Raw genomic sequence first — 25,311 nt, 5'->3', positions numbered from 1 at the left:
AGGGAAACACAAGAAACATATCCTTGCCACCTGTCATCTCGGTATGGCCAACATTTGACATCTCTGGCATCCATCCTCCTTTTGTGTTTAAGGTTCCCCCTCCCACCCCCCAGACAAAGTCAAACATTTTGTTTCCACTTTTGCAAGAGGCACCATTGCCCGTACATCTCTCAGCACATGTAAATTAGCCATAAATAGTCCCAAATGTATGCACCCTTCTGAAGTGATAACAGTAAAGCCATTTAAAAAGAATGACAGATCCTGCAAATAACAAACCCAATCTTGAAGAGTTTATCCTCTTTTATTGGATTCCTTCCTCTACTGATTTTGCTAGTTAGCAATTTCCCTGGATTCGTTAGAGGGCTCAAACTCTGGGGTAGAGTGCTGGGGTACTTTGAGGTTTCATAAAGACATCAGATGAATCATGCAAGGTTGAGATTAGCTCTACTTTATTTCTCAGTCATGTATTATATATGCACAACCCATGACTTGTGGGGTCAGTGTGAACCCCCTCACCATCATGGAATTCAGGGATCCAGAAGTCTGTCGATGTCCAGAACCTGCATTATGGTGTTAGAGGTTCCAGCATACGGTGCATAAGAGGTGAGAGGCACTACCATGAATCTGTGGAGGAGCCAGGAACAACCTGGCCATTAAGGGATCTTTTGTAGATTGGTTTTTGTGGAGGGATGAAATAGAGCAGATCCTCAGCATACGTCCTTGGAGTCAATGGAGCTATGCTGATTTACACCAGCTGAGGATTGGGTGGACCTGATTCTGATCTCACTTACCCTTGACTTCAATGAAGTTATTCCTGATTTATGACTGGTTAGGTGAGATCAGAATCAGGTCTGTTAAGTGAGATCAGAATCAGGACCTTCCTGAGGATTTTTTTTTTTTTTTTTTTTTTTGCTGGCTTTGGTCCAAGAAATAATAAGATAGAACCAAAAGCGTTTCTTTTCCCCTTGAAGCTGGGAACTTCAGTGCATTATGCATGGACCTAAAATCCTTGGAGAGACCTAGCCTGCAGGAATATGCCTGCTCCTGACCACATAGCCTGGAGACAGACAACAAATTCAGAACTTTCCAGACCAAGCACCTTGGCTGTTGGGGCTCTGTTATTCCAGGATAATCAGCGTATTTCAAATAGGATTAAAAATGGGAGGATTTTAGCCAGAAGTTTAACTACCAAAATGAAAGCTTGCTCCTTAAAGGAGACACAGTAGTTTATACATTCAGCAACCTTCATGAAACCATCACTTAGCTTGCATGGGACCCATTAAAAGCAGTGGAAAGATTCTCGTTGTCTACAATAGGAACTAGATCTCACCACGTTTACTGCTATTCCTTGGATGTACAATAGGGGAATCTAGAGTAAATGTGGGAGACTCTGTGACTTCTGTACTTGCCGTTGATACAACTGCCTCTGGAACACTGTGTCTGGTTCTGGTGTCCACATTCAATAAAGACACTGGTTAAATTTGAGAGATTTAAGAGAAGAGTCACAAGAACGATTAAAGGATTGGAAAATATGCCATATAATGATAGACTCTCATTCAGTTTAGCTTCACCAAGGAAGCTTTAAGGTGTGACTTAATCAGTCTATAATTAGTACCTACATGGGGAAGAGAAAGGTGTAATAAAAGGTTGCTCAATCTAGCAGACAAAGCGATAACAAGATCCAGCGGTTGCCAGCTGAAATAAGACAACAGCGGAGGGAGAGCTCAGTGGTTTGAGCATTGGCCTGCTAAACCCAGGGTTGTGAGTTCAATTCCTGAGGGGGCCATTTAGGGATCTGGGCCAAAAATCGGGGATTGGTTCTGCTTTGAGCAGGGGGTTGGGCTAGATGACCTCCTGAGGTCCCTTCCAACCCTATGATTCTATGACATAATCATAGGGTTGGAAGGGACCTCAGAGGAATATGGTGCGATTTTTAACAATGACTGTAATTAACCACTGAAAAAACTTTGGAGTGAATTCTCCACCTCAGAATTTTTAAATCAAGACTGGAGGTTTTCTGAAGCAGATGCTCTAGTTCAAACATAACTTACTTTGGGGAAGTCCTATGGCCCGTGTTATACTGCAGGTCAGATGAGATGATCATAATGGTCCTTTCTAGCTTCAGAATTTCTGAATCTTTTGAAGATGGGGAAACTGAGTCACATAGCAACTTGTCCAAGGTCACACTAGAAGTTCATTGCAGGGGTTGGAATAGAATCCTAGTTTGGTGAGTTAGCCAAAAGACTGTTTTCTCTCACAGTTTGCCCAGCTTCCAGCTTTGCATGGTCTTTCATTCAGTCTGTCTCTGCCCTCTATAGGTGACTGCAGCATAGCATCTTGCACCGTGCGTTTCTCTGTCTATCCCAAACACCTTTATTTCTTGTAGACTTTCTACTGCTCCCTGAGACATGGGTGTGTGAACTAGCTATAAGTGATGACACTGCTTAGGTTTTGTTCCTAACTGAGAGCTTTGGGTTTCCAGTGGCTATTGTTTAATCTAGATCTGCTGTTTGTTTTTGTTTTCATTTTTGTTTTAATTGGAGGAGAGGTGTAACGTCAGTTTCTGCAGCCGAAATAGCTTCGGCATTCCGCTGCTGTAGATTGTAATTAACACATTCACCAGCTAAGCTCCCAATAAGCACCAAGGAGCAACATTTACTAGCTATGAACAAAAAAATGACTTTCAGATAACATGAAGGCTTTAATATACACTGAAAAGAAATTCAAAGCGAAGGTCGATGTTCAGTCCCCATCTGTTCTTTAGGCAAAATTATCCTCAAGCGACATGTGCCACTCCTGGTAAAGACCATTCAGGCGTGCTGGAACAACTTGTACAGTGGGGTGCTGAGAGCCATTAAACCAAACTATAAATCCTGTATATGACAGAAACCACTTCAAGCCGTGGGGTCCCCAGCACCCCTAGTTCCAGCACCTATCGGTCCACTAGAGTTATCCTCAGAACCAGAGAGGAAAGATTGAACAGTGCTTAGGAGCCTGAATTCAGACTGAATTTCTAGCTCTGCCACAGATTTCCAAGGTGACCCTGGGCGGATCACTTAGCCTCTCTGGGCCTTAGTTTCCCATCTGTAAATCAGGGATAATAACTCTAACTCACAGAGGAGTTGTGAGGATGGATACATTAAGGATGGCAAGGGACTCAATAATTATATGTCCTCCTATCATAGCATCTAAGATCTCTAAACTGATGAATGGCACACATTGTATTAGCCCCGACACCGGTTCAGATGGGCTGGCTGAATAATTGTGCAAGTGTCTCTGCAATGGAGCTACATATAAACTAACATCAGACTGTGGCTGAACTGGAGAGCATCCCATGAGCAGGCAGATGAGTTCCCCATGTTTTGTAGAAGACTTGAGGAATCTCACAACTTCACAGCCCAGCAAAGCTTTGAAGTATGCTAAAGAACAATCATAGGGACCTGGTGTAACTCCATTGAAGCCAATCTGTTCTGCAGGTTGACTTGCACAGAGCCTACTCACTTTAATTCTGCAAAACACCAGGAATTAAGGGCACTACAGCAAATGCATTTCGAGAATTGGTTGAAAAATTTCCATTGGAGCCTTTGTTTGATGGATGACGACTTCTTGATTAAACAGATGTTCATGGGGCGAAAAGCATCTATTTTGTCCCATTTTTTCAAGTTTTCAGCAACTCCCCCCTCCAAATAATGTTTTTTGGGGGGTCACTTTTTAATGAAAACCTGAAAAGTTTTAAAGAGAACTTATGATGAAAAATGTCAATGAAACTGAACATCTTTCATTTACCTCAAAATTTTTCACAGAGGAAAAAACTCCCATCAAGCTCTGAGGTATTTTTAATCTAGTACAAATCTTCAGTCTAGACTTAAATACCCACATATATTCAGAGCAACGACGTTCATAGCTGCCTAAACCAGATAGGCATAGAGCCTTTGACACTGGATCTGCCATCTGCTCATGCAGTCCTCCTGGAACTTTGGGGCTGAATTTGTTGATAAGCAGAGAAAGTGTTGCCTCCTTTGACCTTATGCCTTTATTTTCTAGAGAGTCCTTCAAGCCATTGACTGATTAGACTCGGGGATTTATTTTGCCAGAAAAGGTCATCATCCCAGCGCTGTCCACTTCCTGTTTTCCTTACAGATCTTCCTCCCTTTTCCCTCACTTGCCCCCAAGCAGTTTTGCAGTTTGACTTGAATACACAGGAAGTTTATTTATGAAGCATTTCTCAAAAGGTTGAGGTTATTGCTGGGAGCAGTCCATCTGTTAACCCTGATCAATCCAGATTGCCTGACAATAACTCTAATATTACCCAGCTGGCAAGTGGCAATACATGTGGCTTTTCAAAACCAGATTCGTGGTGTCCTGATGAGAGACCAGAAGCGTAAACTGGACGTAAAGGTGTATTTCTAGGTTAAATTTCTATGCGACAGCAATTTCAATACTAGACATTGTTTAGGTACACTTTTGAGATATGTTTCAGAGTAAGAGCCGTGTTAGTCTGTCTTCGCAAAAAGAAAAGGAGTACTGGTGGCACCTTAGAGACTAAGTACTCTTAGTCTTGCCACAAGTACTCCTTTTCTTTTTGCGAAGACAGACTAACACGGCTGTTACTCTGAAACCTGTATGGTTAGTCTCTAAGGTGCCACAAGTACTCCTTTTCTTTTTGAGATACGTAAACCCTGCCTCAGAGGATGTGCCAAACAATATTTCTGCTTTCCCTCTGAATTATTCAAGGTACAATAAACCCTTTTCCCTTCTAATATATCAGTATCCATACAATTGCATGTATCTGTTTATGCTTAGAATTTTGTAGGGCACCAACCACCAAAATACCTGGAGGCCAATATACTATATGAGGACCTGATCCTGCAAAGGCTTAAGTGCATGCAAACTTTACACATCTGAATGACTCGAGTGGGATTACTCAAGGACATAAAATTATGCATGCATGTAAGCCTTTGCAGGATCAGAGCCCACATGGCCCAATCCCTTATGGTGCTGAGTACCCTCAATGCCCACCAAAGTCAACACAAATCAACGTTTCTCAGAACCTCATGATATCAAGCCACTAACTATATAATGTTGCAGTATAATCACTCCGTTGATTGTCAAAGGCTCACATGACACTTAAATGCCTAGTTTCCATTGAAATGGGAGGATGGGTGCTCCAGCGCTTTGGGTGCTGATCTAGGGCTTGTGAAACCTGGGCACAATTCTCTGTCTGGGTACACATTTCTGATGTGCCCTTGGGCATTTCACTTAACATTTTAGGGTCTCATTCCCCATCTGTAAAATGGAGACAGTAGTGCTTCCCTGCAGGAGTACTGTGAGGATAAATACATTAAAAGACTATGACATGTTTGGATCATATGGTAATGGAGGACATACGAGCAACTACGATAGTTATGCACCTGCATGACTTCAAAAATCCCCCTCCAACGTACTCCTGACATTCCGGCCTAGAGCCAGTTACCTAGAGTTCAGAATATTTGGACCAGCTTGATATTTTACCAAAACCATGCAGCTAAATCCCACTGCAATTACCTTGGTTTTCTATCATGGCTAATTTTCTTACAGTACTTTTCCCTGTCACTTAATAATTTTTGGTCCTTTTTCTTAGATGGGGGAGTTTGATTGATATTTGGGTTTTGTGACCACCACACAGCACTCTGTTTTATGGTTCATAAACGGATTTACTGCCTGCCCCATTGTTTTTCCCTCTTCCGCATACATTTTGTTTTTGATCGTCCATTCTCAAGGGTTCCAATCTTCTTCCAGAAAGCTATTTTGCAAAAAAAAAAACCCAAGACCAGAGCTGTTGGGTTCTGATATATAATTGTTCACTGATTCATAAAGAGGCAATTTTCACATGTACAGTTGCAGTTTGTTATTCTTATTTATTAGTAGAAGTATTACATTAAAGCCTAGAAGCACTGGTCCCTGGTTTGCCTGATTCAGTGTGATCTGTGATTAAAAACTTTCTCTGAATCAGGCAGAGCAAGGAGTTGAACATGGGTCTGCCACATCCCAGGTGAATGTCCTAACCACCCGCAAAGGTTCCAAAATGGACATTTGGACACAATTCTGTTTGGGCAAAAACATTCAAAGGGTTTTGTTTTTGTTCCAATGCAGAATGAAAACAACATTCAAAACCTCTGAAGTGGCTGCAAAACAGAGTTGTCATTCTTTGGGCAGCTCTAATCACAACCCATTGTGATACATGGTGTACAGACCCTTGGGTAAGAGACAGTTCCTGCATGAAAGAGCTCCTATCTGAAATGGACAAGTCAAAAGGTGGGATGAAAAACAAAGGAGTAGAGACAGAAAGGGCCTTGCCCAGGGTCACACAGTAGATCAGAGGCAAAGTTGGGAACAGAACCCAGCTTTTTGACCCTTAGTTCAGTGCCCTGTCCATTAGATACTTTCATATATTGCTTTCATGGTCAGGAGGAATTGACTTGGAAGAGACTGTTCCCACCAGGTTATTCCAAAGTCTAGAACCTTAGAGTTGTACAGTGTTGTACTGCTGTTTCTTTTTGCCAGCTCTCATTTCTACAGCCCCTTTGGAGGATCCCAGCAGAAATTAGCCAAAGTTAATTGAGTCCCTTGGCACTCAAAGAAGGAAGGAAACTACACTTGTTTCAGAAATACTGGGCCAGATTCTGCCTTGGATTGAGGTAGCTTCAGGATGTATCAACAGTGCAAAGCTATTTGAAAGACAGTTTTCCTGGCCACAGAAGGAGCATCCCTGTGTGCTGGATCTTCAGGCAGAATTGAGCTACAATATCATCTCTTGCATCACTCCCTCTCTTTGCACCTAGCCAATGTCCAAGGAAAAGGAGGTAGAGCTAAGGCACCCATCCAGCAATCACCAGCTGACATACTGGTTTTGCGGCTATTACCAGCCAAGACAAATTAGAGCAACCTTCTGACTGCTCTAACTTGTGCCAGTAAATCCAATGCAGAGCAGCACCAGGCTTGGGGGTGCATTAAGATGGTTTTAAAGCCAACTTTGCATACTTTGCCCTGTCAGGACTAGTGTGACAGCCATTAAAAACAGGGGCTTTCCAAGCCACAACAGTTAAATGTACATTATTTTCCAGTACCACAAATCCCCCTAATAAAGCTGCAGTAAATGTCCATTTTTAATAGTATCCAACAACGGTAAACTGAGGCAATGAGAAATTAAGAACCAGATGTACAATGGTATTTAGGCACTTAAAGATGCAGAAGGGTGCCTAGTGGAATTTACAAAAGTGCCTAAGTGATTTAGGCACCAAACTCTCATTGACTTTCCATGGGAGTTAATCAACTAACCTGCGTAGGTGCTTTTATTAATTCTACCATCTGCATCTCAAGGTGCCTAGATACTTTTGTACTTCTGGCCCTAAGTGATTTGTCTATTGCCATGCACCAATTCTAGACATGCCCTGAAATATTTCACTGGAAATTCGAAGGCGCTAATATTAAGCTTAACAGTAACAAGTGAGTGAGTCCCTTCAACGCTCTAAGCAGATCATGCTCTGTGTGATGGCCTGTGTGTTGTATAACTAGTGAGGATAGAACTTGGCTCAATAGGAGAGACTGGCTTAAAACTACCTGGTGAATGCAGAACAGTGGGATACAGGAAAGTAAGGAGGAGCTCTCCACCTTTCCTATAAACACCCGTGATCAAAACCACATTGTATAGGCTCAACCCTCTACATCCATCCTTTCCATGAGACACTGTAAATACTGGCCACGGATAATCACTGTAATTAAGATGGAATATGTTTCCATTTTCCAGTTGCATTAGCAAATGTTGGGGTGTTATTTGTGGTAATAACCCAGAAAGGATCTGGGGGGTTGAATTCCCCCATCTGGAAATGGTTAGGTGAGGCTTTATGGCTATTATAGCAGGGGCTGGCATTCAAGGAAGGCAGAAGGTGAGGTTTAGAACATAGGTTCTGGGATCCCAGCCTGCAACTGTAGATACATAGGGTGAGGAAGTGGGTCCTGAACGATACTGCTCTGCTATCTTAAATAGTAGCCAGAAGCTTTATAAATATTATTATCTTACAAAATGAAGAGGTGGGGGAAGGGAAATAGTGTTTTGGCATTAGAACAATTTCTCCATTACCTCAATTAGCTCAAATGATCTGGAAAGGTTCTCTCTGGAGAAATCAATCCAGCGAAAGGACTGGTGATTGCTTTAGGTGTTGATATGAGCATTACTCAGCACCGTAGATTGCAATGAAGTCTGCAGTCTGGGCAGAGCCAGAAATTAATTAACTATATCACTGTGGTTACCAAAGTCCTTGTACTCGCTAGGATTCTGATTTGACACCTTCCATGCTATTTCTGAAGCTGTCCACCCTTAGAAAGAACTGTTTACATAATGTCAGGAACCAATAGAAAAGGGCTAGCTAGACAATAAGACAGAAAATATCATAATGCCACTATATAAATGTCTGGTGCATCCAGACCTTGAATATTGCATGCAGTTCTTGTCGCCCCATCTCAGAAAAGATATATTAAAATTGGAAAAGTACAGAGAAGGACAACAAAAGTGATTAGGGATATGGAACAGCTTCCATAAGAGGACATTAAAAAGACTATGACTGTTCACCTTAGAAAAGAGATGACTAAGGGGCGGATATGATAGAGGTCTCTAAAATCATGAGTAGTGTGGGGAAAGTGAATAGGGAAGTGTTATTTACCCCTTCACATAACGCATGAACCAGGGGTCACCAAATGAAATGAATAGGCGGCAGATTTAAAAGAAACAAAAGGAAGTACTTCTTCACACAACGTAGAGTCAACCTGTGGAACTCATTGCCAGAAGATATTGTGAAGGCCAAAAGTATAACAGGCTTCAAAAAAGAATTAGCCTTTGATGGAACTATCCTCCATGAACTTATCTATTAGGCAAGATGGTCAGGGACACAATCCAGTGCCCTAGGTTTCCCTAAGCCTCTGACAGCCAGAAAATCAGACTGCATGAGGGGATGGATCACTCAGTAATTACCCTGTTCTGTTCATTCCCTCTGAAGCATCTGGAATTGGCCACTCTCAGAAGCCAGGCTACTGGGCTAGATGGACCATTGGTCTGACCCAATATGGCCATTCTTATGTTCTTACTGAAGGCCAATCTCATTCAGAGAGCTGGTTATTGAACAGATTATTTCCTACAAAACTTAGACTTTCTAAAAGGTATTCATGCTCATTCTTCTTCATTATTCTTGAGAAAGAAAGCAGAGTACAGAGCATGTGCCCTGGCTAATGAACCCCTTTTTCCATGTGCTCAAACAATGCCTTTTCCTATAGACAACAAAGGTGGCCTTGTGGATAAGGTGCTGCAATAGGACTCAGGAGATCTGGTTTGAATTCCTGATTCTGTAACTTCGGACAAGTTACCCAATCTTTCTTTGCCTCAATTCCTCATCTGTGAAATGGGAATCATAATACTGCCAGAAGCTGGGAATGGGTGACAGAGGATGGATCACTTGATGATTCCCTGTTCTGGTCATTCCCTCTGAAGCACGTGGCACTGGCCACTGTCAGAAGACAGGATATGAAGCTAGATGGACCTTTGGTCTGATCCATTATGGCCGGTCTTATGTTCTTATGTTAACAGCTTCACTGTGTCTCCTTGAAATCTTGTGAAACTAGCAGGTTTACATGGTAACCATATGAAATGAGGTGAAGCTCCCTGGGCTTGGCTGAGTTTCAGTTGGAGAGTTGGGGTTTATTCAAACTCACAGTGAAACTCAGGAGGAAAGATACAAATCCACACGGGTCAAAACCAAAGCAAATGTTTGTGCACAAACAGCCAATTTTGTGCACAAGTAACAGCCCATTATTAAACCTGGAACAGGATCAATAACTAACATCCTACTAAAAATTAAAGGCTTTGGATACTCATAAAATGGGATGGGAACTGACTCTCTACAGGACTGACTCTCTTCACTGTAGTTTTAATCTTTGGGCAGCACTTAGATATCATGGAGATGGATAGATGGATAGCTAGAACCAGTGTTTCCAGCACTTGTGATTTTATTGCAAGCCTCACAGTATTTGATATTTTACTTAAAGTCCCAGATCCTGAAGACTGGATGAAAAATCTCAGCTTTCTTTAAAAACAAAAGCATCTTCATGATTGTGAAGGATCAGAAATAGGGTGACCAGACATCCCGGTTTTAAAGGGACAGTCTCATATTTAAGCCCTCCTGCAGCATGTCCCGACTTTTTCTTAAAAATGAGCAAATTGTCCCATATTTTCTTTCTCCCCCACCCCCAATACTGGCAGGTCCTGCTGCTGGCCGGATCCCCGCTCGCCAGCCGCCCACCCACCAGTGGTGAGTGGGGTGGGGAGGTTCAGTGGCCGATGATGGGGGTGGCTGTGCAAGGCTGGTGGCGGGGAAAAGCTGCAGCGTGCGGAGCCAGCCGCTCCCCCTGCTGGCCACCAGTGCAGCCCCCGCTGGGTGCCGGCTCTTGGCCAGCAGGGCCCCACTCCCCGTCCCTTTTCCAGCCAGCACTTGCTGCATGCTCTGAGCTGTGGTGGCTGATGAGTGCGGGCAGGCGGCCGGTTATGTGTCACCTCTGCTGCCCACCCATTGGCCCTTTACATGCTTCCCCTCTGACTGTCCTCTCCCTGCCTTGCCCCTTCAGCCCCCCCAAACCCCGCTGCTCCTCCATATCCCCCGCCCCAGCGCTGTGTGGAGAACCAGCCCCAGGTTGGAGCGCTCAGCTCACCAACAGCCTGGCCGGCAAGTGCCTTTCTTCCCCCACTGCCAAAGCCCAAGACCCTCCAGCCTGGGGCACTGGCCAGGAGGAGCAGAGCCCGGCGTGTGCCAAAGCCCCCCACAGTGCTGGCACGGGGAAGCCTCTCTGCCCCTCAGCTAAGCTCTGGAGTGGCGGGGAGGGGGAGGAGAGTGATTTCCAGCCTGTTCGCATCCCGACCCTGCAGACTCCACAGCAGCCTCTTCACCCCCCTTCCCCCCCCGGCCCTGGGTCCTGTCCCCATGGAGCGAGGGGCTGCTCCATCCCCTAGGCACCCTCCCCTGCTGAGCAGCCTCTCTGGCCGGGTTCAGGGAAGCCCCTGCAGTCAGGTTCCCAGGGCCCTGATGCACAATGCATCCTTAGGGCTTAACCCCTTCCTGCGCACGCTGTAGCCAGGGGACAGGAGGCAGCTGGGTCATGTCGGTGGCCAGCAGCAGCCAGGGGGTGTTAGCTGCCTATTGGCATTGTGTAGGCAGGAAGGCATGGGAGCTGTTTCCAGCCACGAGGGAGCAGCGGGTGAGGGACGGGGGGCGGGGGGGAAGAGATGAGCTCTGCAAAGACCAGGGCCAGGTCATCCCTTCCCCAGCTCCTCCTGCCCTGCGGCTAGAAGCAGCTCCCATCCCTTCCTTCCCACACAGTGCCGAAAAGCTGCTGCTGACCACATTCTGGTGTGAACCCTGGCAGAAATCTGGGGAAGGGGGGCATGTGACCCTCTGTGCCCCCCACCCACATGTTGCCTCAGGAAGACATGGCACCAGATACCAGGTCCATAACCAGCCAGGCCTGGAGGGTGGAGAGCCTCGGGCAGAGAGGGTCATGTTGGTCGGTCACTCCCCCCCCCCCCCCCCCCGCCTCCCCTGTGAGAGAGGTGTACAGGAGTACACCTGTACTCCTGTGGGGGAGGGATAGCTCAGTGGTTTGAGCATTGGCCTGCTAAACTCAGGGTTGTGAGTTCAATCCTTGAGGGGGCCATTTAGGGATTGGGGGCAAAAATTGGGATTGGCCCTGCTTTGAGCAGGGGGTTGGACTAGATGACCTCCTGAGGTCCCTTCTAACCCTGATATTCTATGAGTGTGTGTGTGTGACCTTTCCCTGGGGGCAGGGGAAGGTGTCACCCTTCCCTGTGTGAACCCTAAAGCCTTAAAGATAAGAAGGTAAATCAAAAACTATGCAGTATTTCTTTTTAGCAGGGGCTCAGTCAACTTGATGTTAATTTGAACGTTTGTACTGCATAGTTGATGGTCGTTGAACTTGCTTGACTATGAGTAATTTTACCAGGTGTCCCATATTCAGCATAGGGAAATATGGTCACCCTTCTCAGAAAACAAAAGGACAAAGAAAAGAACCCAGAATGTTTTTATTTAATTGCATGTGTTTCAAGCCAATTTCATGATTTTTGAGGGGCCGGACTCATGATTGTTGAATATTTGAGGTTGGCAATACCGTAGAGCCACCATTCTGTTTAGCAGATAAAAAACAGTTTGTTAGATGCCCTTAAGAGAAACCAACTACTAGGATTTATTTTGAAGGCGCTTGATATTACCTCACCTACCTTGTCTCTCTAGTATGGCGCCTGTCTGTCATCTATGCCTTCTCTTCTCCCCCTCCTGACCAGTGAGTCAGGGCATGATCAATGTTTTCAAATAGTAGACCGTATAGGTGTGCAGCACTACGGACCCCTAGGAGCAATGGAATATTTTTGTAGGCCTATAAACCTCTCAATTAACGCTGTAAATTGGGAAAATGGCTCTCAGGCTGGACACTGCCCAAGACCTAATGTGCTTTCACCGCTTCAACGAGCAAACCTTTTTGCAACTGATTGATGTGGGTGGGGGGAGAGGGATTTTGTAACTGTATTTAGTTCAAATTTCATCCAGCAGTTTTTATGGAACATTTTCTCAAAAGTCTTTACAGGGACAGAGACAAAATGGCCAAAGTAAATGAAAGGTATGTTTTCCAAAGAGCAATAAATAATATCCAACTATTATTTGTATGATGTTAGTACCCCACGGCACCAGTCAAGACCAAGGCCCAGTGTGCTAAGCACTGTACAAACACATGGAGAGAAAGTCCCTATCACAAAGAGCGGGCTATGTAAATATAAAAGGCAGATAAAAGGTAGAAAGGGAAACCGAGGCACAGAAAGGCAAAGTAACTTCCCCAAGGTCATAAAGCAGTCTAGAAGTGGGAATAGAACCCCAGTCCCTTCACTCCTACTCCAGCACCCTACCTGGAAAGCCTTTAGGTTCGCTTCTGCATCTGGGGCAGCGTATACCCTGGCAGTCTCAGGAGGAATGCAGCGAGAGGGTTATGACTCAGAATCCTATTTCCTTCCCTGCTCCCCCTAATTCTCCAGCAGATGTAATTTACTGGGGGCCTGAAGAGGATGTTGCTTACTTCTGCCCTCCCATCCAGTGCTTTAGTAATGGGGCTGAGCCCTAAGACAGCGAACTATAACGCAGCTGCCCAGGAAGTTAAGGAGGGGCTTTTCTCCTCCACAGGGTTGATGGCACCCTTGTGCGTAGATAAGGGCTAATCGGGGTTCAAGGATAAGCAAGATTTGGATGAAGTTAAATCTCAATGTACATGGTGTGGTCAGGTATAAGGGTCCCGATCAGGCTTTGTGTAACTCTGGTTTCACTCCATGGACTTCGGTGCCTTTTCATTTACAGCCGTGCAAGTGTGATCAGAATTAGGCCTGAGGAAGGGGAAAGGAGAGTTTAAATGATCAGCTGGTGCTGAGCTGTTCTGCAGGAATCCATCGTTGCCTCTTAGTTGCCGCGATTTTAATAAGCGCACAAAAGGAGTGAAGCTCTCATGGCCGAGCACAGCTGGGAAGACCCAGACATTGAGGATGAGAAGGAAACAGACTATCCCACTGACTCCGTCCTTTTGAAGTCCTTTTTAATTCCCCGAGCATCCTGACTCCTCTATGGCCAACTGTCTGACCACTGCCTGGAGGCGATGGCCAAGCCATTCTTTGGCTCTCTTTCCCTGCTGGGAGAAGCAGGAGGGGGATGAAGATGCAAGGGAAGCCCCTGCCGCACAGAAATGTCCCTCCAGGTTAGTCAAGTGTCACAATGTTTCCAGCCCTTTAAAAAGCCTCAATTAACCAATAATCAGCACAGCATGGCAAGTTGGGAAGTGATAGTTACTTCTGCTGACTCCGTGGCCAAAGGCTAAAAAGCGCTCAAGGAGCTAAATTAGTCATCTAATTGGGATTGTTCCATCCCTACACCAGTACCCACTCCTGCAGCCTCACAAAAATGTGTTGTTTGACCTCAGTAATAAGATTCCAATGGCCTCTATTTTCCTGCCGCTCTCCTCTTAGCAAACTCTCCTAATGAGCTTTACGAGGCCAAAGGGGACAGTGCATGCCAAGTTGTGACCTCAGATGCACAAGCATGACTCCAAGGAAGGAATCCAGCCCAAAAGATCTGGAGTCAGATCCTTGCCTAGTGTATATTGCTATAGCTCCTTTGGCTTCAGTTAGCCACGCTGATTTACAGCAGCTGGAGATCTGGTCCCAAATTCATTCCCACGTGCATGAGAAATCTACTCCTTGCAAATATTGTTGAGGCCCCTGGGGGCAGAATGTGTGTGACAGAGACACCAGCTGAGGGATACAGCAAGCCATAGCAGAGGAGGATGAGGGTTGGAACTGGCAATAAAGACTAGGCACCTGGGTTAAATGTTCATAACGTTTTCTATCACTTCAGTTTTCTTGATTGGGCCAAACACGTCTTTTCTTTATGGAAAAGTCCTATAGAAAATGAGAACTTTTCTCTGGGTGTTTTGAACCATTCTATAGAATTTTAATTTTTTGTAAAGATCTAGAAAAGTTCTCTATCTATAAAATGTAATAGGGTTTTCGAGTAACTTCTATAAAGCTCTTCTAAATGTCCATGATTTCAGCCATATTAAATTATATAGGACTTTATTGTAGAAGGAATTATAATTAAAACTAGACTTAAAAGTGTGAAATCTTTGCCAGTGTAAGTTACGGACCTACCTGTCTGTATAATGTGTCTATCTGTGCTTGGTAATTTAGTCCTTCCATCCAATGTCTGAGCAGAAACAAAATTAATTTTGCTGGTAGCGTTGGGTTTTTTTGGTCTTGTTTTGTTTTTCCCACAATGGCTAGCTGAGGAAAAAGAAAACAATACATTAATTCTCCCTGTATACCCCAGCTCCGCATGTTCAGCCTGATTCACCAGCGCATTGGAATCAGAAGAGTTATACGAGCAATAAGCTAGAGAATCAAGCCCTTTGATTAGAGTTGGGGCTGAACCAAAACTCCAGACCCAAACTCCCCCCCACACACACACACTTTGGGGAAGCCAAATGGGGAACTGAATTTTCAACTCTAGCTCCACATTTAATTGCTCCTCAGCTTTTTCCTCTCAAAAGGAGACACATTTCTATTCAGTATCCTTGAAATCAATGGAAAGACTCCAACTGACTTCACTGAGCATTAGAGAGGGCCCTGTAGGTGCTCTCTATCCCAATAGATCATTACCCCTTGGGAAAGGGTCATGGCAGCTCTGCTGTAATTTTCACTTCTCTGTCTGATCTTATTGAAAGCTTGAAGGGTACCCAGGATAATTCCAGTCACCTCTGACCCTTCCACACTCTGGGTTGCCTACAGGCTGTTTCCCAAGAATATTTCTAATTCGCTCTTCATCAGAAGCTGCAACCTCTGTGATCATCCAGGTTAGGTTACGACTAAAACACCAAGAGCTCCAATAACAGGGCTCCATATATTAATTACAGGCCTCACCTAGTGTTGACAGAATAGTGGCTATAGCTGACAGCCCCAGCCCTTCACACTCAGATGGAATTGCTTTCTGGGAGCAGATAAAGAGTTAATTTCCCCCCAAATTATCTCTTCCTGGTTTCCAGCATGTTTCACTCTTGCACCTACCTAAGTTCCAGGTGGATTTTTCTGAGAAGGGTCATGTTTCCATCTGACATGGAGTTTGCATACAAAGGGACTTCCACTAAAATCAGTTATAGCCAGATCTTTGGCCCTGGCCTAAGGAGCAGACTAGGACAGCTTTAAAGTCCATTAAAGGAACCACTGAGGATTGTGGGGGTTGGCATGACAGAGGTTGGAGGGAGCAGGGCTGGAACTTGCTGCACTCTTGATATCCTGAGTCAACAGAATCCAAAACCCGGCAAACGGGGATTATTTCTAAATCATGTGAATGGTTCATCAATGTACCTTGCCTGGCAAATCTGATGGGTTTTGCAGGGTATAATCTCAGCTGAATCAAGGACAGAGGAGTTATACCTATTCTTAGGCAATGCTGTTCATGCCATTAACATTCCAGTTGTGTTGTCACGTATAAGCCCCTATTTTCAGAGGGGTTATAACTCCTTTGCTGTTTGTTCCATGTTAAAACTGGCACATAGCATTTCCATCCTCCAAGAGCTATTTCTCTTTCAAGAAAACTGTGTTCTGGCCTTCTTAGTCTGCAGCTGAAGCAATGGGAGGGTCCTGTTTCCATTAGCACGGATTAGAAAATGTTTTTCTTGTTTTGGCTGAAAATTTTGATTTTTCACTGGAAAAAAAAATTATTTTCAGCAGCTGAAAATTTTGGACAAAAACTCCCAGAGATTGTTCCATTTTTAGCCAAAAGTCCAAAAATGTTTGGTTTTCCAGTTTTAATTTCCCAAAAAATTTAAAGAATAGCAAATACCATATGAAAAATTTTGCTTAGCCAAAACCAATGGGGAACACAAATTCCAAAGGCACAATTTTTAAACAGCTGTCTCCTGGGTTTCCATCCACAAAGTGCAAACATGTACTTTCAGTCTAAAATGAATTTTAAATTAGTGGGATTAAAAACTAAGGAAAATCAGAAGTAAAGTCTCTGAGAGACATTACAGTGTGTGTGTCTCTTCCGTAACAGACTGCAGCGGTTCTGGGAACCAAATAGCTGCTGAACTCTGAAGACAGGGAGAGATCTTAGCTCTTTAAAATACGTACCCAGAAAAGAAAAGGCATAGCAGCTTCATAGCATCATAAATGCATGGGCATTCTGCACAGAAAGCGGTTACAGGATTGGACCATTCCCCTGCCAGGAATTTGCCATTAGTTTAGGCCCTGCCCTGAAGCATGAAGCTTAATACAGCCTTACTGATTTTTGTCCATATTAGTTTCACTGCCGATACTGTTCCTATTCATACAGGTCAAGAGAACTGGGTTCTAATCCCACCACTACCACTGGTCATCTGTGTAACTTTTAGCAAGTCACTCCCCACACTCTCTTTCGCCTCCCAGCTTTTGATTTTGGACCAGGGACACTCTTCCTATGTGTTTGCACAGGGCCTAGCACAATGTGGCCCTGATTTCCATTGAGGCCTCTAGGCGCTACTGTAATACAAATAATATTAAATAATGATGCTAACATCCAGGAAGAGTCCTAATCTACCAGCCTGAAACCTGAGACATTTCACTGAGAGCTTGTCTCTGATTTCTGATCTCGGGTCTCTTCAGATAATCTGAATTTGCCTCCCCAGACTCTGAAATTAGCAAAATCTTTGTAAGCCTCAAAAAAAGTGAAGCCTCAGCATTCTTTGAACTCGACGTACGGTAGTCAGAGTATCTGGAGCAGATAAAGAACTGCCTTACATTTAGTGCTGGTGGCTTTTTCCAACCCCATAGATGTTTACTTCCATTTCCTCCACACTAGGTTTCCCCCGAGTTCTTTCTTCCTGTGCAATAACTGATAAGAATGAGTATTCAAGTCACAGAACCATTTGCTACTGGCTGTCCACAAGTAGAGCTTGTGAAGTGGGCTATTTTTTTATTTTATTTTTTTGGTGGTGAAAAGGTTGCATACACTTTTTTTTTCCTGGTGCAAAGGCTCAGAAAGGGTGGAAAGCAAAATATTTTGATAATTATTCAGGCCATCGGGTTACATAAAAGGTTCCATAGCCCTGTGCATCAAACCTTAACAGTTAAAACCACAAATTCTGTTTTTTCAGCTATAAAACATTCAGAGCAATATATATATATATATAATAAAATCTATTTTCCATTCGCCTGAAACTTATAAAATTTAATGTGGTGAAAAATGACAGTTTACTCCCAGAAGGAAACTGCTCAGAGAAGCTTGTTTCATATGTACACTGGTACAGAGAAATATGTCCATTTTCAAATAAAAGTAATTAAATGTTGGAAGAGGATGTCACAGCATAAAATGTGAGAGCTACGAAGAATATGACGTTTTAAATCTTAACGGGAAACCTTCTGGGACGATGGTTCAAGAAGAAGTCAGTTCTGGAGATCTCTCTATACCAGTGTTTCCAAGGTGGTCTCAGTTTTGATAGGATGATGATTCTGCCAACTTGAAGCCAATGGCTAGATCCGATAAGGTGCTGTGGACCCACAACTTTTTTATCGCCTGGCTCTCCAGTTGATACAGCACTTCTCAGGTTGGTATGAGACATTAAAAGGCACTGAGACCATGGACATAGGAATGGCCCTATTGGGTCAGACCCAATGCCCATCTAGGCCAGCATCCTGTCTCCAACACCAGACATTTCAGAAGAAGATGTCAGAATGCTGCAGCAACAGACATGGGATAATCTGCCCCCCAGATAGATCTCATCATGATCTTCAATAGTCTCATAGTGCCATGGCATTGTGACTGGAGCAAACCAGAAACCCAAGACTTGATTGTCCTCACACAGCAGAGACTGTTGTAGAGACACCAATGGATGCACTGAAGGTACACCTGATTTATGCTGGATTAAGTGTGAGCAGAATCTGGTCCTCTCTGTTAGACAACCTTACCAGAGCCCTGTTTTGGCACAAGACATTCCAGTGATGATTTGGAGTCCTGGTTTCAGCCATACTGGAAATATAGGGAGAATAACATTTCTTGTGCCATTTCAGTGTATGTGTTTCTGTTTTAAAGAGACAAAACATTTATGAAGTGCTGATTGTTTGAGTTTGTCTTAATTCGGTTTAAATTCTGGGGTGAAGGCTCATGTAAACATTATCTCATGGACTATTGCACCCATCCCACCTATAAAACAACAACAAGGTAGGTTGATAATTCTCCTCATTTCACTATCCCCCCCCCAAAAAAAAACCTCTGCCTTAAAGACTCAGTTTGAGACGATATGTTCGTCACCTGGTGTGCCCTGACTCCACATACAGCAGTGAGGAGTTGGAAGTTTAAATTCCCTTCACTGCCAATGAGTAAAGTATATCTCTAAGTGTAGTAGATCACATCACACTTCCACCCAGGGCAACAGAGTGGCTGCACAATACAATATGCCTGAGGGGGGGAAAGCATCCAGTATTCTGTTGAATATACTTGCAGCCTCATAGCACCTGAAGACATGGGGAGTTGGAGAAGGCAGCCCTCAGGAAATCAACCTAACTTCTTTAAGCCCACAGTACATGTCTTTGTGGGGAAAGAAACAAAGATTTTCTTTGACTGGCACATCGTTGCATCTGATTGCTGTGGGCAGCTGTATCCTGGTGCCTGGAACATCTGACCAGAGCTGGGTGATTTTGGGGTGGCAAATGGTTTATTCAATGAAAAATGCCATTTTGGTTGACTCCAAAACTGTTTGCGAATTTGACACTGTTACAAAATGGCCAGAAGAGGAGAAGGAGGGGACGGTAGTATGTCTCCTCTTGTATGTCTGCCCCTTTTATAACTGGGCAGTCACGTGGGAGATCCAGGTTCGAATCCCTGTTCTGGAACAGCCCCAGCATTGACATTTTCAATCCACCAAGAATCACAAAAAATGTCACATGTGATTTGACCCATTGAACCAAAAAATCAGTTATTCACCCAGCTCTACCTACGATGTTATCTTGTGTCAGCTGGCCATTTAAGGCCTGAAATTGCAAGGTGGTGAACGCTTGAGCATTGGCCTGCTAAACCCAGAGTTGTGAGTTCAATCCTTGAGGGGGCCATTTGGGATCTGGGGCAAAAATTGGGGATTGGTCCTGCTTTGAGCAGGGGGTTGGACTAGATGACCTTCTGAGGTCCCTTCCAACCCTGATATTCTATGATTCTACGATTCTGGGAGGTGAAGTGTTGCTTTCAACTACCATTGGTTTCATTGCAACTCGAGAGCACTTTCCAGGATTGAACCTGATCTTGCTCCCATTGAAGTCATTAGCAAAGCTGCTGTTAACGCCAAATAAGAGTAGAATACATCTCATAATGAAGGCCACACCTTCTTTGGAAGGCCACAGCTATAATGACATTATAGCCACTCAGAAGTCGTCGGTTTTCAAACTGGTTGTGTTACTTGGTTTGATGAAAATATCCAGCTTAAAATCCTAGACAAAGCATATAAAACAGCTCAGAAAAATCCATAGAAGAATACGCTTCTTTATAAACCTTTCCAATAGGATATGTATACACAAAAGATAAATTTGTATATGAAAAATCCACACTCACCAGACTTTTGCTTGCCAACTAGAATGAGTCCCACGAACATTACTAAGAAAGGGATATACTTTTCTTTATGTTCTTTCTGCATGGGAACATTAAAAAGTCATCTAATCTCCTGAAACTACAGGCTAAAGAAATATGTTAAAAATTTCCCAATAGTCAGCCACAAAAACACAGACTATTACCAGCTAAAAACCAACATTATTCCCTCTGCGTGTTAGAATTTGACACTTCTGGGCACCAGGAGCATTTTTCAAAAAAAAAAAAAAAAATCAAAAATAGGTCTGTATAAATGAAAACTCCTCGCTCCCCCTTTTCCATTTCAGACATAGAAAAAAAATGACTCTTAAAATATTAATGAGCAAACATGAGCTGTGGGAGGAGACCTAAAGCCACGAGCAGGACATAATGGACTGTGTGAGTAACTCAAATACATGGCACATTTAAAGCCATAAGGTGATTTTGATTTGCTATGCTATACAATTAGCATGTCGAGAGAAATGCTCTCTGCTCATCAGCTAGCTAACAAGTGGCCAAATGTGTGTCTCCATTTTTAACAAGTAATGAAAATTCTGCATTGTATTACAAGAGCACCTAGAACTCCCAGTCAAAGGTCAGGGCTCCATTGTGCTAAGGCTCTTTACAAACATGCATATTCGTTCTGTCTATATAGTTATTTATGAAATATCTAATTACCATGGTGACTATGCTTCTTGGGCATGATTTTCAAAGCTAGGCACCTAAAACTAAGCTCCTAGATCCATATTTAGAATAGGATTTCAAAGCCAACTAAGGGATTTCAGCATCCAATTCCTGTTAAATTCTACTGAGATTTGGACATCCAGGGTCTTAAATAAGTAGCCGTATTTCCAAAAGTGCTGAGCAGCCAGCATTTCCTTCTGAAGTTAAATGGCTGACTGTCATTTTTGGAACATCAGGCTTCTTATTTAGGAGCCTAAATATTGACTTGGAAGCCTACATTTTGGGCTCCAAGTTTGAAATATTGGGCCCTACTCTAATGAGAAGCACACTTCAGAAGAGCTGAAGTTTTGGTTCAGACAAGCATTCAGCAAGTCTGGTGATAACAGAACAAGGGACAAAATTCCTGCCTCCCAGCATGAAGCCTGAATCAACAGGCTTGGTGCAGGGGTTCCCCCAGGACTTGTAGTTTGCAATCCTCCTCCAAGTTATGAATCAACAGCTGAGTACATCCAGGAGCAGTAATGCAGCGTCAGGGATGCAGTAGTGTCCATGCGCTTCCCCTTCCCCACCCCCAGAGCTTTTAGCTATTTGATCCACATAGTTGTGGATCCACTGGCTATGCTGTGGTCTCATGCTAATAGTTCAGAGATGGCCCCTGTAGAGCACTGTTATACAGGCATCCTCCACTGGATTTCAGAGGATTGGCTTTTGCTGTACTCTGAGTGGGGCCTTTAGCTCACTGGTAAATAGCTTTTAACAGCAAGGTTTTAAACAGAGAACACAGTCTCCTGACAATAAGTACTTAGAAGAAACATGCTCTCTGGGACAGAGATTTTGCTGCTCGACTGTTGATTAACTTTGCCAGCTGATGGTTGTTACCCACAAGCCAATGGTAGGACCACGCACAGAACACAGGAGTCCTGACTCAGTCCCAGACACTAACCATTAGGTGACATTCCTCCCAGCAAACATGCTGCAAGACAAAACAATTGTGTAAAGAGACAGAAAGACAGTCCTCATGAGAGTTGATCTGAAACATTAGTCTTCATAATGAATGAGAAGGAAACCCTGTCCTGGCTGAAATTACATCTGACAGGTAGATAGTCCCATTACTGATACCCTAATGTTTCCTAATCACAGTCTTGGGCTTTTGGGATAGGCTCAGTCATTTTCCTACATCACAGCACCTCTGAAAATATAGTGCTATTTTCTCTGCCTTAAACCATAACATGCCTCTTATGAAAATATTTTAATAAGCCTCTTTTCCCAAAGAACTTCTGTGACATTTCTTTCATAACCCTATCATGCCCGTCACCTCTTACAGTAGTTCACATGCACAGCACTCATTCAGGCTCGCTTTCAACTTAAATGAAGGGTTTCAAATGTGACTTGCGATTTCAGATGTCTCAAATTTGGGGAGGAGGGAACTTGCAGCACTGAATGAGCCCCTGTAAGACGTCTCGAGCTGGGAACCCAAAGTCACCTTTGAAACTCTTGGCCCTAAATGTTACGGAAAACTCCTATAGGACTTAAGAGACAATGAGTACCTTCCTATGTAAGCTTTAACCTAGCCAGAACATTGAGTGGAAAATTTGATCCCATGTATAGATTCTTCGGAAAGGTTCAATAAACATAAAAGGAGGATCTGATTCTCTGTTATAGTCGAAAGAACTGTAGAATCATTTCAGCAGAACTCTATTTAATTGCCGTTTAATTTCACCATCCCTTCATTTCTACAGGACCTTTCTCCAAGGAAAGGGTGGGAGGTGCACACCGCTCCCTGAGGTTCTGGTTAAAAGTCTATCAGTGTGGGGCAGGAGGCATATGCCCCATTGCCTGGCAAGAAGCCAATGGAAAGCACATCATGCTGTGTATTACCTGAGTCGCAAGGCAATTTCCAGTCCTACATGAAGAAGAGGATGTGGCTGATCTGCCACTAGAGGAGACAAAGCACAATGGCAACTGTCTCTGTGTCCATCCCGCAAGATACGATCACAGGACCTCAGCAGTATGTGACTATTAGAGCAAAAGAACACAGATAATGTTGCAAGCTGCGACTTTAGAGATGGTAATAACCAGGCTGCAGCGGTAGAACCAACCCCCCCTCCTCTTCTCCTCCCTTGCTGCTCTTTTTCTCTCCCACATCTAACCTGCAGACACTCGATCCCAAAGGCTATTTAGTTCCTGGCCCTTCTGAGACCACTGGAGGCTGAGTGATACGTGTGGGAAAGTGGCAGCCATCTTTGGTGCACCTGTTGTATGGGTCACCCCCCTCCTCCACTCCCTTCTCTTCTGCCTGTCCCATTGTGCGCCACCTTATTCTGTTTCAGCAAGAGCAGAATAGAAGCCTAGCCGCTCACATTCAACACAGATACACACACACAAAAACTCCCATGAAAGAGCGCAGGAGAGCCCTCCCCGCTGTCCCTCTGAGGGGCAGCCCAGTTGCATGGTTCAATAGCAAGTTTAGCAACACTATCCCCCTTTTCAGAACAACAGTGCAACAGGGTCACTAAATAGCACTAACCAGGTCTCTCTAAACGTGTGACCATTTTAATGGGCCTACGAACAATAGGGCTCGGGAGCTGACTTTAAAAAACATAACAAAGCAAAAACTCCTTGTATCTTGTATCCCTCGGAACAACAGATCCATTACATTTTTTGTACAAGGAAACAGACTGGAGATCAAAGGCAGCTAAGATTTCTAACTTCCAAGTAAAGTGTCTTCAGATCAATAATTATGCCCAGGATCCTTTGCACAACACACTGTTGAGCATAACCCAGGCTCTAATAACGCAGCATCCAGGATCATGCTAAAATAAAAAAGATCAGAAACCAACCCACCCCCAAAAAACTCCAAACCCTAACCCAAGAACAACCCAGCTCTAGAGGGCCATGTCTTCTAAACAGCTATAGTTCCACTGACTTCTATTGGTTTCTTATACTATCCTATAGAAATTAATAATTATTTCCTGACTATAAAAATCTGTAGGATGCATCAGAAATCCTACAGATAGGAAATATGTCTCCATCAAATGCTATAAGTCTTCAGAGTAACTCTATAGGTTATATTACATTTCTTCAGTACCCTATTGTCTGTAGGGCTTTTCCATAGTGGCTGGGGAGAATGGGGTTACTGAGGATTGGGTACTGACTGGCTTATGAGAACCATGGATATGTTAAGACTCTACAAGATGCTAAGCAATTTGCATGTGCACGCACCTGAGCCTGAGCACTCTCTTCCAGTTCCATCATTTGTTTCAGTCCGGTGTTTCTGAAACAGCCCTGCATGGAAACAACTAACGTCTTTTCATTTTCTAGTCTCCTCAGCACACAGATTCCTTTGTAGCACACACTGCACCCGTCGGCAAACTGAAATTGTACAAACATAATAATAATAATGCAACCTAAGCCCAAATGCAGCCTGACATAGAGCATCTGGTGAAGATGCCTTCTGCCGACAGTAGAGAATTCTCCCATCAGCATAATAAAACCACCCCCCTCAAGAGGCGACAGTGATGTCAGCAGGAGAAGCTCTCCCGCCAACATATCGCTGTCCGCACCAGCGCTTAGGTCAGTGTAACTTACATGGCTCACACCCTTGAGTGACATAACCTGTAGTGTAGACAAGCTCTGAGGAGACTCCTAAATTCACGCTCATGGCTTCCTTTGTCTTCCAAAGGTCATAGGATGAGGGCAAGGCTGGCTAACTGCATGGTCTGATTGCTGCTGAACTCCTCCAACAAGCAATTTCTATTCATCTAGATAAAAAATGGGAAAAGGTTTGTTTTTTCATTGGAAACATTTTGAGCCAAAAATCACTTTTTGACCATTCTCAAATGGACATTTTTTGGCATCTAGATTTTTGTTTGTTTTGACAAAAAATTGAAATTATCGGTGGAAAATTTGGACAACAAAAAATTACAAATGTAATGGAAATTGTCTAGGGGCTGAAAGTGGGTGCAGCGAAGAAACATGTTTTCCAGTCAACTTTATTGATATTATTTTTAGATTCCCAATACACAGGCAAATGAAATGTGACTATCAGGCTCCTGACCTTTGAAATTTAATGGGGTCTTATAGAAAATACTTTACAAATCAACAAGGAGCCCGGTGGCACCTTAAAGACTAACAGAAATCAGAATCAGTAGAGAATGCAGCTTTCCCATACCATGTTACAGAATTCTATTCCAGGGCTATAGTTTTCTGCTAAATTCTGTAGGACGGATCAGAAAACCCTATCATTTTCTATTACATTCTTTAGAACTTTTCCAGTAGGGTTTGCACTGGGAAAAAAAGGGGTTTTAAAATTGCCTGTTTTCACATTGATGAGAACTGGGAAAGAAAATGAATTATTTTAAAATTTAAAATGATTTTAATCTGTCTATTTTTTTAAGGCTCTGACAGGCCATTAAGC

General features: G+C 43.7%; 1 long non-coding RNA gene across 1 annotated transcript; it reads right to left on the bottom strand.

Annotated features, from left to right (window-relative positions):
* Positions 1-18,572: 18,572 nt before the first annotated feature.
* LOC144274323 (uncharacterized) lies at positions 18,573-20,292 on the bottom strand. Its single transcript, XR_013347859.1, has 3 exons — positions 20,199-20,292; positions 19,972-20,077; positions 18,573-18,678 (listed from the first exon to the last, which is right to left on the bottom strand). It is a non-coding gene; the product is annotated as an uncharacterized LOC144274323 (long non-coding RNA).
* Positions 20,293-25,311: the final 5,019 nt, after the last annotated feature.

The sequence above is a fragment of the Eretmochelys imbricata genome, chromosome 14 (genome assembly GCF_965152235.1).
Source record: "Eretmochelys imbricata isolate rEreImb1 chromosome 14, rEreImb1.hap1, whole genome shotgun sequence".
Taxonomy (NCBI): domain Eukaryota; kingdom Metazoa; phylum Chordata; order Testudines; family Cheloniidae; genus Eretmochelys; species Eretmochelys imbricata.
Note: the sequence above shows the minus strand (reverse complement) of the source record. Positions and strands in the feature narration are given on the sequence as shown.